This window comes from Perissodus microlepis, chromosome 19, assembly GCF_051167445.1.
Source record: "Perissodus microlepis isolate ML-2025 ecotype Zambia chromosome 19, ASM5116744v1, whole genome shotgun sequence".
Lineage (NCBI taxonomy): Eukaryota > Metazoa > Chordata > Actinopteri > Cichliformes > Cichlidae > Perissodus > Perissodus microlepis.
The window spans coordinates 11,524,725-11,532,755 of record NC_140479.1 but is presented as its reverse complement, the minus strand read 5'-3'; the positions used below and the strand labels follow the sequence as shown (position 1 = coordinate 11,532,755).

At 36.9% G+C, this 8,031-nt stretch overlaps 1 long non-coding RNA gene across 1 annotated transcript; it reads left to right on the top strand.

The window, feature by feature from the left end:
• The first annotated feature begins 2,199 nt into the window (after positions 1-2,199).
• On the top strand, positions 2,200-4,662 carry LOC146365553 (uncharacterized). Its single transcript, XR_014798677.1, has 4 exons — positions 2,200-2,259; positions 3,425-3,479; positions 3,736-3,831; positions 4,400-4,662. It is a non-coding gene; the product is annotated as an uncharacterized LOC146365553 (long non-coding RNA).
• Positions 4,663-8,031: the final 3,369 nt, after the last annotated feature.

Below are 8,031 nucleotides of genomic sequence, written 5' to 3'. Positions count from 1 at the left end.
GTGTCCTTGTCAGCTGTATTACTCCGAGCTGTATTCTGTCTAGTTTCCTTTTGCTGCTGTGAGTTGTGACTGTACATCAAGTCCTCTTTCCAGGTCAAGGTCATCATCATGTACAACCACTTAGTGTTTGAATTTTGGTTTGCTGTAAAGATCATGCTGTTTATCTCATAAGCACCATCTCTGAGTTCATTTATCTGCTGTAGAGACAGCAATTCTAGACTGCAACTGTTGCAGCCAAGACACTTGTGTATGCTTGGTTAGTCCCTGTGGATACTGGTCTCAGTGTTGCTGTGTAGCTCACACTGCACCACTTGGCAGTTTCACACTACATAGCTCTGTAGTCGTGATAATCACAATTTCAAGTGTCCAGATTTCCAGCAATTAACAGCACCCGTTCTCCCTCCGCAGTCAAATGGTTTCTTCCTTAAAAGACATACAGTTGAAGCACAACATCAAAATTAGCATTGCTTTTCATTTATGGCAAGCACCAAAAGACCCCAACTTCAACTTGAGATTTAATTTCGAGTAATAATTGCTTATCAACTATACCTGCTAACTTTGCAAAATAAAAACATGTGCTAAACAGGATATAGTGCCGTATAAGCTATAGTGAAAATGTGTTTCCCTTTAAGTAATAAAGAAGAGTTTAATCTTAACGTAACAATTAACCTGAAATTTAAAAAGTTGAAAAGGAATCAACGTCACAAGGAAAAAGGAAAGTGGGGAGACCCAAACAGATGTGGAGAAGATCTTCGAGAGCGAAGTAAATGCCACCGGAATGATGTGGACCCAGCTGAAGAGAACGGGCCAGAACAGTGTCCGTTGGCATGGTGTTGTTGCGGCCCTATGCTCCACCAGGAGGAGGACAGGATTTTTCCGCTTTGATGAAGCAGACATATAATTTGAAAATGTTTCCATTGAAAGGAATAATCTGTTAAAATTCTGGAGTTCCCCACCCGTGCCCTAAAGTGACACAAACCCCTGCTTATATTTATACAACATCGTCAGCTCTGCCTCTTAATATAATCCGCCCAAAACAAACAAAGCATTACAGTTTTGGTCAGTGCAATCTAGTCTTATAATGGAAAAAGTAAACATGTCTACCCCTGTTTAGAAGATCATTGTGAAAAAATGATTTGATAGAACTTTTGTGGGTGGAGTAGTCGGTGTTTGTTTTCTTCATCTTGTGTGCTTCAGTCTGTCTGAGACAGTTGGGTGAGCGTCCCTCTGCCTGACCCAATCTATCACAACCTGTCAGACAGATGGACACTCAGCTGTGAATGGATATTAGCACCACTTTGGAAGTTGGTTATTAAGACGAGGTGTCTAGCACCCTACCTGTGTTTGGTTGAATTCCATTGCAGATAATGTAACCTAGCACTGGATAAGGGAGAAGAACACATTATCTGTGGCATTTTGTATTCATACTTTTTGCTGCGAGTCTGAAACAAAACTCAGTGAAAAAGACTTTCAAAAACACATTAAAATGACATATGTGGCAAGCATTCATTACCATCAAGTCTGCTACTATTCATGCTAGAAACTCTTATTTTAAATTAATGAATGCATTTTTCTCATGCTACACTGTAATCCCTAACAGTTGTTCTAGCTCATAACTAATAAGCTCATAACACTCAAATGTCGTTTTGTAGTTGAGCAAACTATAAAGTATTGAGCTCTGTTGGCTTTTATGCAGCTTTAATTGAATAGGGCTCAATATTTTTTAGCTAATTTGTTTGGAATGCTCAAAAAGTTTAAGAAGCATATATTAGTTACGTTCTGGTGGGTGGAGTCTTGTCGCTCCCTCAGGAAAGCTGAGTCAGCCATCTTGAATTTACCTTGATGCGGGGAAGATTTGGCCAGCCCGTGTGGATTAAGAGTCCCCAACTTCAACCCACCACGACCACCGCCCTAAATTTGGTAAGTCTAACGTGTTTTTGTTTTGTTTAAATTTAATTTCGATAAACATTCTTTTTTATTTTTTACTGGAAATATATTAGTACTTTGTGCACAGTGAATGTTTGTTATAAATGAATTCGAATCCAAGTAATTGTAATTTTAGAAGTTTTCGAATGTGACAAATACAGAATGGTGTAACGTTTTGGCGGTTTTCCGTGGGGGACAACATTTCCCATAATGCATTGTATTCTTGCCCGGGCAGTTGACGGTGGCAGTTCTAGCTCCATGCGTTTGAACTTTCTACTAAAACTTTCTACTGTCCGTTTCTACCGGTTGTCGTATTCGCCGGTAATGCGTATTGTGAGTATACTTATTTCAATAAGTGTCCGTGTTACACAGTCAGTAGTTTACGCTGTTGAGCTGTGTGTGTGTGTGTGTGTGTGTGTGTGTGTGTGTGCTAGCATGAAGCGAACAATAATAAACAACATGAGTGTGTTATCATGATGGTAATTAGACACATGTTTGTATTTTTTCGTAGTCTCAAATGTGTGGTTGTGAGATAATCTCTAAATCCTTTTAACAGTTTAGAGGGGTATTCCACTAAGCTAGCTCTACAAGTCAAGGCTTGCGGAAAAATGCATCGCCTGATTCAGCCTAACATTATACACTGGTCGAACTCGGTGCTACGAACGAAGTTCAGCTAAATTGTTCACACTAATTCGACAAGGCTCAACCAGCCAGACTGAGGCGCCTCCTTGACACCTTTAAGCCAGACCCTATCGATCTTTGCTAGATAAATTGAAATGAAAATAAAGAGCCGCGTTCTGCTCCCAGGCTAAGAAAGAATCATTGATGCAGACTGTGCGGATCACAAATACTCCCTAACCTGTAAGGCTGGGGTGTCCAAACTTTTTTCACTGAGGGCCACTTACTAGAAATTAGGTAAATAACCTTAACTTTAGTGTATTAAAGATCACAAAATCACTTAAAAGTGGTCGAATATGTTATATTGTTGAATATAATTAAAGACAAAACTGCCTTCATCACAGCTTTCCATAAATGGATCTTTATTGATTCATTCAGAAAAAGCTTTGGTAGCTTATTTTCAGAACAGCAGCCTCAGATTTCTTCTTAGACAGAAGATTTACAGCACAGAGAAAAAACAATAAAGGGGAAAATAGGACAGGTAAATTTCAAGTTTGTTATTTAAGTTATTAAGCTTAGCAACACACCTATCAACATTAGTTTGAAACAGTTAACATTAACAGACTGAACTGGACTTAATAACAGGAGTGCATATAATCTTAGTAAATTATTGTGGTGAGTATCAGCTGCGCTGGGTATGTAAATCGGGCCATCCAGCTGCGGTGCTGATTCGACGTCACTCGTGCCAAAAATCTGGACAAATGTCACTTGATCAAGGAGCAGATCTGCATCAGATGACATCAGCTGACTACGTGTGTGTGCTGTGCAAAAAATGTTTTTGAACATTAATAAGTCGTCTTTGTGCACATATTGTTTACAGATATCAGACTGCAAAGAGCGCTATAGAGAGTCAACATTTCACCAGTTGTCAGTGGGTAAGTTTTATAATTTGTGTCCTAATTTAAATAAAAAATAAATACAAAGAAACTAGAGAATTTTGCCCTGAATTATTCAAAATTTTTAGATTTTTTTTGGGTTACCCTTCTAGATTGACAAGTTTAGCCCGTTACACAAAAAGTTTGGACACCCCTGATCTATAACCATGACAATCAGAACATGGCTATCCAACACTTTGTTTTTACTCTGCATTTGTGTAAATACTATTCTAATAGATATTGTATGTTCATCTAGGAACAGCATGATGTAAATACAAGACGGGCCCTCGTCCTTCGTGCACTTCCTGTGTACCTGCGTGAAGATGCCTCCACGTTATTCAGGACTTGTGATGTAAGTGTACTGGCCTCAGCATCAACCCCTTTGCCTAGCTGTTCAGTCGAACATATGACATCGCTCAGAACTCAAGGAGAACCAGGGTGTATATCAGGAAGGAGGTTCAACACAGTCCTCATCTGACTTGTTTTCTTCCATATATCAACTATTGTTGAATAAGATTGCAAGAAGATTGTTACGCATAAACCAGAAAACATGAAAATAGTTGAAAGATTATTAAACAAAAACAAATCCACAGATAAAAACTATCTCCCTTTTAAAATTCAAGTGTTCTATTTTTTTGGAGGTGCCATGTTGTGGTCAGAGAAATGTTTAGTAAATAACAAAAACAAATATCTTGGCATATATTTATTATTGAAAACATTTATTTAAACATATGTTTTGAAACCAAACCCAAATTAAGATTATTGTAATGCATCATGATGTATCGCCATATCAAATTAAATCGTTGACATTATAATCCTAAAAGAAACGTGCGACTTATGAAGATTCACACCTCTAATCAATAGCATAATTTGTGTCCTTGTGGGGCTGAACTCATTCTTGTATTATTTTTGTTTTGCAGTCAGCAGATGGTCCAGACCTCACTGACACTCCTGTGGCTCTGCTGACAGTTGTCACGAATGACACTACTGATTCGGCCCTCTTCAGTCCCGAAAGCATCTGCATTGTCGTTGAGGATGAAATACTTGTGAATGGTCCCACAAATCTGGCTGACTCATTTCTCCTGCTCTTTGGGTACATCTATGCACTAGACCTACAATACCCAAAGAAACTTGAGCTTACATTCACATTTATCCAGAAGGTTGTGACGTGCCTTGAGGACAACAAACCACTGAAAGGGCGTCTACTGACGCTGAAGAATGATTTGTTCAATGAGTGAATCACTCAGAAAGGACTACTTGATGAGCTGAGTATTGAGGAAGCTTTTTTGTTTGTTTTTTTCCTAATCATTTGCCTCTTCTACCTCACATTTAAGATGAATGACTGTTCAGTTCATGCACTATTCATGTTTAATGTTCTGTTGCCTAATACATAAATGCACTGCCTTGATGTTTGTTCCCTATAAGTACAGCAGTGGAAACCAGTACTGTTTTTTTTATGTATTTTTAAAAAAGAAAGTGAGCTGCAGCTGTCAAGGTACAGTAAGTGTTAAATGCCTCAATGTTCTAATAGCTGCAATTGCTGTTAATACTGAAAATGTTGTTGAATTTTAGAATTGAGATGGAGACCCTTGGAGTCATTTTCTCTTGTTTTATTTATGAAGCACTTTTTTATGAGTGAGCTCTGTTGTTTGTGCCTTTTTAAAAGCACATTGTGTTTAATAAAAAGTTGTTAAATTGTTAGTGTTGTTACTTTCATGTTTTCTAACACTTTTAGCTGATTATAATTTACTGGGCAAACAGTTTAGAATTATTTGTAAGTGTATTTTAAAAATATTGAAGATTTTAAGTTAGAAAATATGAAAAAGTTTGAGTTTATTTCCCACATCGTATGAGTTGCAATATGTAAAATATTTTGAGTGTATTTCCCACCTTAATTAAGTTGAAAAATATTGAACATTTTGAGTTTATTACTCCCTAATTATAAGTTGAGGAATATCAACATTTATGAGTTAACATTGAGGTAATTTAAGGCAACTGCAACTATAATTTTTATTTTAGTTAAACTTAAAACTTTTAAAAACATCACTAAAAAATTGTTGTGTAATCTGTTACACAACAATTTTTGAGTTCTGTGAACTTATTAGGTTTTACAGTGTAGTGTCTTTGCTTCTGGCTGAAGTTTTTCTCTTCCCCCTTCTAAGATCTGTAAATCAGTATAGCTGTTTGACACCACATTCGGTGTTGTTGAACACACTGTAAAATGCAGTGGCAAGGCTTGCGAAGAATGCCAAACTTTTCAGCAATGGCAAGTTATCTTAATTATAGTCATTTTTCAAGTGTCAAATATCCTCTGGTTCTAGTTTCTCAAATGTAAAAATGTGTTCCTTTTGTGCCTACAAATGACTTTACAGTGAACGTCTTTGGGATTATGCGTAGGTTGAGTGAAATGAGGTCCTGGAATTTATGAACATTTTTCATTATTGTCTAATATTCTTGTATACAAAAGAACTAATCGAGGAAATGATCAGCACTTGGGCCTTACACATGTTTATGTGGAAGGATTTCTCTGATTTCATTTACATATTACACATACTGTATAATACATACGTTAATTGTCGGATGTAGAAGAGAATACACTTTTGATGAAATGTGTAAGAGTGAAGAAAAGGCTTTGCACCAGGTAGAAACAGCCATATAAAGAACAGTTTTTCTCCCTTTTGTCTTTCTCCTAAACTGTCACACTTACTCAGTCCATCACACCTTACCGCCTATACACACAGTAACACACAGTTACAGAGTTGCTACAGTGTCTGGCTGCCAGTGCTAGGCGACTTTCAATTAAGTCTTAACTAGACTTTTAATGAACTCTGTCTGCTTCCATAAAGAGATTGAGCCAATGAGAGGATGGCGTCAAGGTGCCCATCAAGCCAAACCAGAGAAGGACCAGTAGAGCTTAACTGACTCTTTAACAAGCTAATCAAAGCTCTGAAATGGCTTGTTAACTGAAGGACTGATTGATGGAGGCAGGAATGTAAGATCCTGGTTCTAACACACATACATATTTTTCAAGAATGATCTCCATTGTGTGTTATAATATATATGTGTCAATATGAGTCAGGTGTCCCTATTTTCTTGCCCTATTGTGAGTAAGTAAAAAAAAAAGTACATTTTATTTGATCTGTTTTCAAGTTGTTAAAGGTTTAGTTAGCATGAGCAGCTTTTTACTTCAGATGCCTTCCTCAAACAGCATCAAAGGCTAATTTGGGTCAAAACCTCTATGGTGAGTTCTAATATATTGTTCAGTAAGGTAGAGTAGGTTTTACATTTTGAACTGTGCTGTAAAGTACACATAGCACACTGCATTTATTTGTTTTCTGTTTTTAATCAAGGTTAAACTGGTTAAACCTTTTAAAATCTTACATTTCTTTTAGTGTTATTTCTGTTCCAGTTATTTTAAATCATCCAAGTTAAATCAAATAGAAACCGTTTGAGACACTAGATTTTCATCTTTCACTAGATTTGTGTAATGTAACTAGTTACTTGTTTACAATGGCAACACTGCATTATGTGATCACATTCTGTAGGGGATTTCTCTGATATTAAAGATAAAGGTAGTATAATTTATTTTGAAGCACATATTAATCAACCTTATACCTTACTTAAGCTGGAGCAAAACTGCACTGCTCATTTTTCATAGCAGACATTTTGACTTGTAGTAGCAAAAACATATGCAACTGCAAATTGTAGGACAGTGAGCCAGCATGCAGTATCAGGAAGCTGAAAAACCCGGCAGCTAAATCCAACTGATTCATTTTGTTATAATGAATGAATTTTGTGACTTAAATCAGTTTTTGTCTTGCTGTCAAAATTTCTTCCATGAAAAAGTGTTAGATAAAAATAAAAGCAGGAAACAGGACATGACATGCAGTCTGTGTTAGCCCAAAGGCAAAAAACAGGACGTGTAAATTTTAAGCTAACCTTAGTGCTACAGTAGCTGTTTTAGCAGTTTTCTGTTAAACATGCTGCACATCAATTCTAGGATTCATTCAAAATTTTGTTACACTTAATATCACAAATGACAGAACAACATCTACTATTTAGTCTGTCTCAGATTCCACTGCTAATTACCTACTGTTTACCTGCTAGTCACTAAAATGTTCTGGGGGTTATTATAGAGTTGACTGATAAATACACAGTTCCTTGGATATCCCTGTGCTCAAGCCAACCGCAGATAATGCTAACAGCCCACATGTGACAGGACACGTCCAATTTCAATTTACATTGATTTGATAGAGTTGAAGAGCTCACACCTGGTACTAGATTGGATCAGTTAAAGGAACTATGCATCTGTGATTGGTTATTATGTTAGTCTCCTACACCTAATACTAATCACTGATACAAGCCTCAGTCCAGACAAAACACAAGAAAATTTCCAACCTCAAGCACCAGAAGCAATAAACTGACAGTATCATTGATACAGCTTATTCAGAACTACAGATGTAGTGCCTCTGTATTTAAATATGCACAAGATATTGAAGATTTCCCAAAACTGAGTCATGTGGTGTGTGAGTAACCTGTCACAAAATGCTTC